The 12,647-nt window shown below is 38.8% G+C and overlaps 1 protein-coding gene across 5 annotated transcripts in view; it reads left to right on the plus strand.

Moving 5' to 3' along the window:
• Positions 1–12,647, plus strand: part of cnih3 (cornichon family AMPA receptor auxiliary protein 3) — a 56,439-nt gene that overhangs the window by 31,798 nt on the left and 11,994 nt on the right. The window lies entirely within an intron of this gene.

A 12,647-nucleotide genomic window follows, 5' to 3' on the forward strand; every position in this document is an offset into this window, starting at 1 on the left:
GGAAATGAGTTTGATGCCCCTGTGCTACTCTATAGCTTGTGTAACAAAAATACTTGTAAAGTAATGTAAAATTGTCATTGAAATGTAACTCCCCATTCACTCAAGCATTCAGACTCCTTTCAGAATGGAGCAGCCTTTTGGTGTAGCAGGTTTGGTACTTGCCTATGCTGTGCAGAAGGGGAATTCTACTGTACATGCACATGTGCTGCCTTTCAGTTTAATCCACTGTAAGCCTTTCCAATAATCAGTTTAATCCACTGTAAGCCTTTCCAATAATCAGTTCTAATTAAATATGTAATTAATTAGGATTAATATTTATTTGTATATAATATATATATATATTCAAATAAAACATAATATGGTTAACTCAAAAATTAAATCTGATTAAAATTGATAGGGTCTCTATGACCCAGAGATTCCTACAGTAATTAATATCTGGATTTTGTTTTGACCAAAGTGTGACTGGAGATTCTCAAGTGATTATGTAACATTGGCCAAATGCCGACTGGTTGAGTGCGTTCAAGGTGGGCCAGGTATCCTAGGTTTGTCATGAAACAGTGACCCCAGTACTTTCCACAATTAAAGATAAGAATGCACACCCAAATTTCATGCAGGTGCTGTCAAGGGAAAAGCAATATAAAACCTGTATAAATTGGATGCACACTATATACACTCTAAAATATAATTATTATAACTGTCAATGTTTCAGCCTAAAGCCTTCATCAGAACAAAAATACGAAAAAGATTCCTGATGAAGATACAAGTCCCTATTTGCTTTATAAATAGTGTTACAAGTGGTGAGTTATGAAAATGGAGAAAATCAGGAATTGACTGAACGGATAAAACAATATGTAAAATAAGTAATCAACTCCCAATTTGTTAACATTTTTCCCCAGGAATATACAGTACCTGAGCATCTGGTATAGTTTGAAGCACATAAATTATTTGTTCTCTGGCACAGTCTGGTGAAAAGAGTAATAATACAGTTACACTTGGTTAAACATATTTATTTAAAATCACAATACACACTAAACTACACACAACATAAAGATACAACAAACAAGTTGCACTAAGGACAAATGTACAAATAATGCCTAGAGGCCTAATGTCCTAACCACCCAGAAAAAAACCAGACCGTTATTATTCAAAATTTTATATTATTGTCTACAAAGGTCAAAAATAAATGATAAGCCACCTTGTAAACTAAATAAAATGCAACATATTGGTAAACTCTCTCTGTAAACCCAAATCTCACCAAATGAATGGGAACCTACCTCCCTATTCTAAACATGCACTCAATAACCATTAGAGGTCTTTTTTAATCAAGGGGTTCCCTACACAGGAAATTAGAGTTCCCTAAAAACCACAGAATAGCAAGTTCTCTCAAGTACGTACTGTAGCTCCAATCTGGACCTCCAGGTTGATCTGGGATAAAGATGTTCACCTTTCTCTCTTGTTCCCTCTCCTGTACATGCCTATTAGTTACAGTATATACTGTCTTCCTGGACTTTGATCGACACACAATCATTTAATTGACACTCAATCTCAAACTTAATTATCTAAGCTAAACCAAAGTAAACCTTTTGATTACTTGATAATTGAATCTGGAACCCCCTACTGTACAGGTACATCTCAGCTAAACATCACTTTGCTTTGAAGCTGGAAATGTTGGAACTAGCCAGGTGTTACCCATTGTCTCTAAATTCTTATACACACTTCTTTAGTCACCTATAGTTGTAACAATAAGAACTTAGTGTGTTGGAGGGATGTCAACATTACATTTTCCTATGAGAATTGTAGTCAAACATGCTGTCCCTACTAAACAAAGCACAGCCAGTATGCATTACCATTTGTGTGGTGGCATAACCATCTGGAGGAGAAGGTCAAAGTTGTCAATTACATTGTCAAGCCTGGAAAAAGTTATAGTACAGTCAAATTATTAACAACAGTACTTGCCATTTAGCATGTAAATAAATGTCATATCATTGGCTCTATGAGATACATTGTTCAGTGCTGCATTTTGTTGTACATCAGTATTGTTACGGATGATGTTACAGAGTAGACGCAATAGGATCCTGCGCTGGTTCAGGAGCCGAGACGGCAGCCAAAACAAAGTCGCAATTCCGAAGAAAGATCGTGATCCAAGGAGAGTAGTGAAACGCGAAAGGTTAGGAGCCGTGTAGACTGAGGGAGATCGCCAAAGCAGGTAGGAAGCTCAAAAGAAAGCGCAATACTGAGCAGAGTGGAACAGGTGAGCAGTGTTGAAATACTTTAATAGGGAGAGGGTGTCGGTGATTGAGCAAGGTGGCAGGTTAAGTAATTAACGCCTCTGTCTTTGTCTTGTTCTGGACGTCCGGGTCATAAAAAGTATTCTGTAACCTGCGTTCTTTTGTTGCAGAGCTTTCTCTAGATTTGGTTACAAAGTTTTGTATTTTTGCCAGGGTTGTTCATTCTGTCAGGACGTTCTGTCATGTGTATCAGGTCTCTCTGACTTTTCCTATTCTGCCTCATGTATTCACATAAAGGCTAGTGAGATAGCAATTATATAATTATCTCAATGCAGTGCCAAGAGAAACAACCACTGTTGCCAAATGACTTTATTAAAATGGATGTCTATATTCCAGTTTCACATTATTTTTCACCTGTGTTTGCTATACAATTGCAAACCATACAATGGAAAGAAAAATCAAAAGGTTGTACTTTCCATGAATATTTGGAATCTCTTTTTGAAATGAGGCTTCATGAAATTCTGAAAGCATACATTACATGCATATTTTTTAACAAGATAATTTAAAATCTTTAGAACCTGTAAGCTCGTCATACTTTGACTTTGATCACATTAAGCAAACACTTATTTTCTTATTTCTTAAAAATAGCTTTGTTTTTTCTTTAGTACAGCTTAGATCAAAGGCTGTAGACACATATTCAAATATTACGAAGATTATTGTGAAAGGTGAGTGACTTTGCGAAAGGAACAGTATTTTAACATGACTTCAAAGTCATAGTGAGCTATTAAAGCAATAGATGTGTGGGTTTAAAGAGTTTGTACACGCTGTAGGATGTCTGAACTGTGTCATAGGTCAGGCTCCTATGGGGATGTAAAAAGCAGTAGCTTCAAAGACCTACATTTTGTACATTAAGATCTAAACAAAGTTCCTACTACATGATAGCAGGTGTCTCGAAGAAACAGTCAGATCTGCTAATTGCTTTGCAAAATAAGGAGCTCTGGGAAAAGAAAATAACGCCTGGCATAGGAATTCACATCCCATGACATCTGATATGATGCAGATGCTAAAATATATTGAATTATTTCAAAAGATTATGAAAGCCTCATTGTTGCCATTATTTTATCAAATACAATCCACAATCCAGCTTTTTCAAACACAATCCAATAAAAAAAATCTCTGCCAATCTACTTAACATCGACTCCCCCTCTGTGGTCCTCTCCTCCAAGTCAATACAGAAAATACAGACAGGTACAATGGAATCCCATTGCACACCAAGCCTTCTCTTTCCCTACTGCTGGCACCATGGATAGAACCTTTAGAGGACAGGGGCTCAAAGCTGCCAAAAAAAAGAAAAAATATTCCGACCTAAATATATTAAAAGTGGACATGTGACTAAATTCCTAAACACAAATAATAAGCAACGACAAGAGCAATTTAACTACTGTATATACCTTAATGTTTCTCAATAGTGCATTGTTTTCCTGATGTGTTTCAATTCACTTCATTGCAGAAAACACCTGTAACAGCTAAGGGTCTGGCTGGTATTTATAAACACCAAGGTGCAGTAATATTTAGACAGGGTTTCCAGTTTTTTTTTAATTAGATTGTATTGTATTGCTATTTGGTCAAATCTCTTGCAGTTTACTAAACCAATGAAACTCAAATTTCCCAAATTACTGACCTCTACATATTTACACTATGGGAATCAGGGAATCATTGGCTGATATCCTCAGATTAGCTAGCTACTAACTACCACAATGGTACCTCATTTAATTTGTTTCCTTATACAGTACTTACTGTATGTTCTTAGATCATTCTATTTTCTGTTTTATAAACCAGAGAATGCAAATGATTACTGTACAAATGTGTGGCTAACGTCTAATTATAAAGTGCCTGCTTGCATCATTCCACCAAGAGCCTAGCTCCTAGTGGGACAGATAGCAATTGGCTTTTTTTTAAAAAACAAATTTCTTTTACTTTTTTGTGGTGTTCAATATTTAACTTCCATTTTCCATTTGGAGCTGAATCTATTTGTATGGTTTTGAGTGGTACAGGTACAGTACTGTATAACTATTTTCTAATGTTTAAATCAGAGTAATATCCAGTTTATGTCCACAGTGTTATCTTTAGGAAATAGTAAGCACAAAAAGTAGAAAGGTCAGATTCTGTTAGAACATGAATCTCTTTGTCACTCTTATTTGAGAAAAGAAAGGATAATTCTCTAAGGAGATTATAAAAATAAGAAATTAGGCACGGCATATATTCTATTTAGGGGTCAAAAAATCTTATGATATCAAAATGTGAAAGAAAAATAAATAATAATAAGAGTAAATCTAAATACCAAGGTGCTGGGAGTATTTGACTAGTAAGCGGTTGGCCAGCTTTACCACTGCAGAATTCAATAACAGCAACATAAATCAGAGTAGAATATAAGTTAACCTTATACCCTGAAAGAACCCTGAAAAAAAAATAATTGGCAAATGAGGTAAGCATTGGGAGACATTTTCTATATGTAACATTATAATCTGCTAAGAGCAATATACAGTGTCGAGTACTATTAACGGTAATAAAAGTAGAAGTACAGTAGTACATTGATCAAAAGATTCAAAGGCAAGGCAAAGAGTAAAGATAAAAGTGGAAACCCTCAAGAGTGTCCCTAGATATAGCAATCTGGGAAGAACATTTGTTGCTATAGCTGAAGAATAAACATATTTTAACACTAAGACTTTATTATACTGTAACACTAAGACTTTAACTATATGAATGAAACCTGTTTCTACATACTGTATAACACAGAAGCAACCAGAAATATTACCTTTGATAATAACCTTGCTCAATTACCACATGTATCATATTCCAAAAAGACATAATTGCAGCTAAAATGCCAGATATAATTCCACATAGATACTATCAATGTTGGGAGATGCCCTCTTTGTAATTTTCTGAATTGCATGGGATCTAGAGATACAGGTATTTTATTTCGTTGTCTCTGCAGAAGAAAGAAATTAAGTGACTGGATGTAAATGAAGTGATTTGAGAATCTTCATACTCTTTCACCGATGAAATAGGATGTCTGGACTATATAATTTAAAGTAAACCAAGCAAAATGCAGAGTTTATCAGTTATTCCCTCTGTTCCAAAAATACCTGCAAAAAGTTATTTTCTGTGGAGCCAGACAACTTGTAAATGGCTTAGACAATTGCCATTTCTTCTTTGAAGATCTTAGACAATAATACATTTTCTTATATCTTCATATAACACATTCAGAACAATGTCTAAGCAGTGAATTCAATTATTTTCTTTAACAAGGTTAAATTGCAGTGCAGTAGCCTCAGAATAAAATAAATTGTTGAATACAGTATGTTCTAGAAAATCCAACTTAATTTTCCTAAGGAATGACTTTTGCAGTTGTAAGGCAAGTACAGTAGAAGTATTTTTAATGAAGCCTTTGATTGCATCTCACAGAACATGAGAGATGTCACTCGAGCTACAGCCACAGTTAAAGTTTCCTTGAAAGTTGAGAGTTCTTCCAATTTGGCTTGAAACCGTGTCCAAAACTTCCTGCTTTGTGAGGTATTAAACCACCAGTGGTGTACACATGGGGATGTATTAATTACAAAAAAATCTACAGAAATTGGCATGGTGAATTGATATGGATCTGCATTAAGTACAACATAAAAAAGAGCTTGTGTGGCAATAATATAATTGATTTTGGAATCTGACTTATACTGTAGTATCATATACTACTGTAGCATGGAAATATCTATATTTCTCCTTTGTCAAATAACTCTAAACAGTTATCATATTTATTGGGACAATTTACCTTCAGACAAAATATTTCTCACATATATTAAAAGCCAAATCCAATGTCAAAGAAGAAATAATGCCTTGAATGTATAATAAATGTCTAGACCACCCAGATCTGTCCCACTCAAGCCCATCACCCAGCTGGCATCGCACCCGGACCCCATCCTTCAGCTTACAGGTGGTCAGTCCACATGACAGCTCCATATACAGTAGCTATTGTCTTTGACACTGGCAGAGTTATCTCATTTCTTAATGGAACCATTATGGAAGTCTAGTTTGTGTCTAGTCTTTCTCTGGCCCCTCACCTTAGACAAATTTGCCAAGTGTAACCCTACCAGAGGTAAGGAGTTTAAGTACCTCAGGGTCTTATTCATGAGTGAGGGTTGTGGGGATCAGGAGGACTGGTGCACCAGCAGACTTGTGCTGCAGTAATGTGGATACTGTACCAAACCATGGTGGTGAATTGGGAGCTTATTTTTCACACAAAGCTCTTGGTTTTCCCTTTGGTATATGTCTGCATCCTCACCTATAGTGACAAGTTTGAGCTGTGACTGAAAGAATGAGATCCAGGGAACAAGCACCGGAAATAAGGTTCCTCTAGAGGGCTGCTTACTCTCCATGACAGTGTGAGGAGCTTGCCAATCCAGGAGGACCTTGGAGTATAGTTGCTGCTCTTTTGGATCAGGGTGGTTCGGGCATCTGGTGAGGATGCCCCCAGGCGCCCCCTGCTAGATGTGTATCAGCACCGCCCACTGGGCAGAGACCCCAAGGCAGTTCCAGGACATGCTGGAGCAATATCTCTCAGCAAGCCTGGGAGCACCTAGAAGAACTCTTTATCCTTTTCAGCCTCTTATCGCCATAATCTTCACCAGGAGTAAGCGGTTAGAAAACATATGGATGGAATATATAATATTTATATTCATAAATAGAACAAGATGAAGAGTCTCCCCCAGAGCGATACAGTAACATCAAGGGACAAGAGGGGAACCCAAATGGGAACCTCTTTCCATTTCATTCCCTCCTTTTCATCGGTGACACTAATTCCATCACGCTCCATCCATGGCCTGTAGACATAGGTTTCCATATGGCATTACTGAGATTAACTACTGAGATCAGTTACAGTAACACCTGTCCCACCGCTACGCATAGGATTTTTTTTCCGATATCCTGCCATTTCACGATTTGTCCCTTCCGACATCCGTGACATAATGCTGAGCCATCTCCTGACCCCGCGAGCGGCGCCTTTTTGTCTTCCCGCAGGTTTTTTTCTCTGGGCTTTTTTTCCAGTTCTCCTATTCTAATCGCGGGATGCTACTCCTGACTTCCGTGTCTGTGAGCGGGTCATTCAGTGGTATGCCATTCCGACATCTGCTTACGAATACCTGGCTTTCCTCGGGTTGTCTCTCCCAGCATCCGTGATTGAATGTTAAGCTGGCTCTCCTATCCTCATTGCTGGATATCACTCTCAGCTGTGGACTCCCAGAGGTTTCCTTTCAGTTAAATTAGGTTTTTCCTCCCCCCAGTGCAGTGCAGCTCATTTATTTGTTGGGCGTCAGGATCTACCCATGAAGGGGGGCTCCTACTTTGTTTTGTCCCTAGTTTCCTGTGCTTTGCTGACCTTCCGGTGTCTTCTTTGTCTGGGGATATATATTTCTGGGTCACTCATTCCTCTTCGCTCAACATTGACGTTCGGATGTCCTGAGACCTGCCTAGCATCAAGTTGCTGCTCTGTCCGTGGCCTGTGGGCATAGGTTTCTATACTGCATTTCCTGAACTACTGAGCCCAGGCTAATGCCGTCCTGCCGCTACGCATAGGGTCTTTTTCCGCTCTCCTGCCATTCCACGGTTTGTCCCTTCTGACATCCGTGACAGCCTGGAACAGTGCCTACCTCAGTGATCTCCTCACACCCCTGATGCACAAAGTTGCCTCTCTGCTGCACTGAAATCCAAATAGAGTTGCTGCACAGGTCCCTTTGTGCCCTCCATGAACAGGGCCGGACTCACAGCTTTTTTTTCAAATAGAGTGTCATGGCATCTAGCAGAGAGATATCCATATAACCTATGTGATTAAATGCTTCTCATTGTTTCAGATTTTAGAATTATTTGATCTTCACCTGCCTTGCAGCTCAATTACAATGTAGCAATGTAGACTTTCAAGCTTTTCGGTTGATGTATGCTGTATCTTCTTTTGTGCCTGTTGCTCATCCAAGATATAGCACAGGAATGTCATTCTTTATAGCAGTCATGTGATTTCTATTTTGAAGACTTAGTGGAAGAATTATAGGAAAGATCAGGATAAGAGAATCTGCAATTCATTTTACATTAAAGATTCTTCAATAAATTTAAAGTTAAATGATTTCATACTTATAAAACAAAGTAAATTGAGTAATGTATAATTGTATTTTGTATTCTGTGGAGCATACACAGATCTTAGACCCTAAACAATATGCAATATAATCCATGTTCTGGATTACTTTAAATTTATTATGCAACTGTACTGTTAATAAAAGGATGGAGATATACTGTATATTTATTTATTTCTTCTTAATTTAAAAATATATGAAACATGCAAGTTACTATTATTTCTTATTTTCATTAATTGATCTCAGATAGCTTTGGAAATGCAGGCTGGGATGCTTTTAATTTTAATAAGGCTCTTGAAAAATGTTTCACTTTATGACTGTCCATGAGGCTTAAGTCTGCTTTAAAAGAAAATAATTCCAAAAATGTATTACTCTTGATATAGGTTGGGATTTGTGTAAAATACATGGTAGCTAGAGACTAGAGGTTCTCTTTGATCTAAAATTGAAGCAAAAGAAAATCCTTGCTGGTAAGATATAAAATATCAAAATGAGTTATGGTTAAAATGATATGACAGGGTGGAGAACATTATTCTGCAAAATCTGTGTTTCAGGATGTTTTAAAGAATTAGATTGCAGTGTTGTGATATACTTCTGTCTGCCTAAATCTACTGGTTCTGCTGGAATTGACACACTGTACAGAGGGATATACACAAGCTCTGTGACTTTCCTTTACTCTACCGATTCTGAACTTGTTAAATAGCCATTTCAAAATTAACTGCTTGCTGTAGGGTATTGCCTTAATATTTACATACAGTAATATCTTCGCTTAGTTATTTCTTGTCTAACATAAATGCGATTGTGATGGGTTGCGGTAGGGGGGAATAATTATAAATAAGGAAATCTATCAAATTAATTAAAAGGTCCTGACACAAGGAAATATATTGATTTTTAATTGATTTTTTAATGTAGAAAATTGAGCAATTATACCTCTGTATAATAATAACTGATAACTCAGCATCATGTGGCAGATGTTTTCTTTGTTCTCCTGCAAACATGGTAACAAAGGAATAGCTAGGTAGCAAACATAAAAGGGACAAACATTTATTAATTATAGTACAAGACAGAACATTTCGACTACTGCTTTGTACAGATAACTGTGCACACTGTGATCATCAAAGTCCTACTTTTTACATACACGGAAACATAGAACTCTACCCAGCAACTGAGAAACAGTTGCCATATAATGGGAAAGAGAACTGGAGCCTTATGAAATAAAAGGTTCTACTGTGGTTTTAATAATCATGATCTAAAACGGATGTTTGGACAAATGAGAACCTGCTACTAAAGGAAATAATTATTTTAGCCTAGTGGATACCACGAATAGGAAATCAGTTTTTCAAAAAATATATAACAATACAGTAAGTCCCTTACCTGAGGTCCAAAGTTGATCTTTCTAGTACTCAAATTACCTGCAAGTTCTGTAGTCACATCTATAGTATGAGTAAGGAAACTTTCTCACATCCAGGTTGCTTCTAATCTTGCTTCTTTTTTCTGTCTGTGTGTCTTTTTATCCTCTCTTCTCTTTTGATGCATTCATAAGAATTTAATTTATTGCAACTGGTTTAGTCCTAATTAAAATGAGTAAAGATGTTTGTCCATGTTAGTTGCTTCAGACATAGAGAAACGGCTCTGCATATATTCCTTGAATTGCCCATTGTTTTGACTTAAAAGAGTAATGTATTTTGAAGTGACATTTAAATATTGGGAAATCCATTTTTACATAATACAATACATCTAGAAACAAATGAGAAATGTTCGGAAATATTAATTAAATCAAAAGGAATGCAGTGTACGATCTAAAATAATAACACTCCAGTGTCACAAGACAGAAAACCTGCTTATTAATGCAAAGAACTAAGACATCACATAACAACAGCAAATAAAAGTTCTATTAATCAAAGAAAGGAGGTAAATATTGGAAACATGCATTTGACTTGTCAATAACTTCAATTCCTTTCAATTCAACTTTGTTTTCCCTGCTTACGACTACTAAAAGGATTACTACTTTTTTGAAAAAAATATTTAGTTGAATAACTGACCCTTCTGCACAGAACAACATCTGCTTATCACAGATTTCACAGACTATAATTATATAATTAGTATGAAGTTTTTAGACCAATGCATTCACCTCAGACTCAGCAGAAAGATCTGACTGCTTGCACTTCAGAATGTCCCTTTGAATGGGGGACATTCAAGACAGTTATACAAAGCAGAGAGCACAAGTGGAAATTAATTAAAAGTGCATGTGAAACTAGGGTCACTTCTTTGCCTAGAGAGTTGTGGGACCAAGCTAACCACCCATTTTGTTGAATTCATATCACCAACATGACTTCTTTCAGGAAACGGCTGTATAATGTCCATTGATCAATGAACTACTAACTACCAAATGGTTGAGTTGGGTCAACTTGCCTCCCCTTGTTTGTAACCATTCTTATATCCTTAAAGTTTACAGCCCTGCACTAATTTAGCATAAAGTTTTATAAATTAATTATTTAAAATTAATTTATCTAATTTTGCATTGCAATTTATTTTACAGAAATATTTCAAAACAATTTTGCTTTCAGTTAACATTGCCAATACTGTCAAATTGCTTCTCTGAGTCGATCTGCAGTTTATACTACAGCATGTCATGTCACAGCGGCACTTTTTGTTACGCATTCCACTCGCGCCGCTCTTCCTTCTTGCATTCCCACACGCACACCCTGTAAAACAAGCTCACGCTGCAAGTAAACGCCAATCACCTTTCTCTCCCATCTCTATTTTAGTTCTCCTTTTTCCTCACTTCCCCGCTCACTATTGCGGATTCTCTTCGAATCTCTTCCCTAGTGCGCGGCTACCTCTTGCGTCTCTCCGGTTTTCGATCTCCTAGTCTGCCTCTCGTTTTCAGTTTCGTCTTGTGATTTGGATTGCTGCTTCCTCGTTTGTGCTTCCGTGTTCTGATCTTCTCGCCTGCTTCCTGGATTCGATTTTGCCTAGTGTTTTTGAATTGTTGCTTCCTGCTTGTCTCTCTGTGTGCCGACCTACTCGCCTGCCTCCTGGTTTTCGTTTTTGCCTAGCGTATCTGCTTAGTGTCATTCTCTTGTCTTGAGTCCTGCATAGGATCCTATTGCCCAAGCAGCCCTATCTTACAGAATAGTGAGCCTACATGGATCCAGCGGACCAGATCTCCACCACCACCTTTTTGCAACAGCAGTCCCAGGCTCTTCTGCAACTGACCTCTGCAGTTCAACGCCTAGTGGACCACACCACCCGGCCACCACCCCCTCCAGTGGCTCCCGTGCCTGTCCCTCCCCTGGCTGCTGCTGCTTGCCCCTTGCCCCCTCCCACCCTGGAGAAATTTGAGGGTGACCCAGCAAAGCTTCAGAATGTTTTAACCCAGTGCTGGATGGCCTTCCACCTTCGACCAGACTGTTTTCCCTCTGACAGAGAGAAGATTGCCTTCATGGTCTCCCACCTCTCCAGTCGAGCCCTGGACTGGGCTACCTCCCTCCTCGCTCGGAATCTCCCCGTGACTGCTGATGTCAACCGGTTCGCTGCTGCCATGCAGTCCATTTTTGGTCAGCTCCACTCCCACCATATTGCCATCTCCCGACTCACCTCTCTCACCCAGGGTTCCCGTTCTTTTCAAGATAATGCCATGGAATTCTGCCTCCTGGCCTCCCAAGTCCCCTGGAAGAGGCTCTTATCCACCAGCTTTGCCAGGGCTTGTCTTCTGCTTTCCAGGGCCACCTCACATATCTCCCATTGGACTTTCCCTCCTTGGAGCACCTCAACCCCCGCCAGGCTAGGTGGTCCCTTTTCTTCTCCAGGTTCCGTTTTTTCATTACCTATACTCCAGGCTCCAAGAATATCAAAGCTGATGCCCTTTCCCGCATTCACGACCCCATGGACTCCGAAGACCCTCCAGTGCCCATCGTGCCGCCTGACAGGTTCCTCGCAGCTGTACATTGGGACATCGAAGACAAGGTGAGACGGGCTCTCTGGAACCTCACAGTTCCTCCCCAGTGCCCCCCAGACCGACTCTTTGTTCCTGATTCAGTGCGCTCCGCAGTTCTTCAATAGGGCCATGACTCCCGCTTCGCTGCTCACTCTGGCACCCGTCGTTCCATCGAATTCATTTCCAGGGACTTCTGGTGGCCTTCCCTAAAGTCTGATGTAACAGAATACGTACGAGCCTGCCCCACCTGTGCTAGGAGCAAGACCCCTCGGCAGAAGAGGGCTGGTCTCTTACAACCTCTTCCCATTCCTT

This window comes from Lepisosteus platostomus, chromosome 3, assembly GCF_059453375.1.
Source record: "Lepisosteus platostomus isolate fLepPlt1 chromosome 3, fLepPlt1.hap1, whole genome shotgun sequence".
NCBI lineage: Eukaryota > Metazoa > Chordata > Actinopteri > Semionotiformes > Lepisosteidae > Lepisosteus > Lepisosteus platostomus.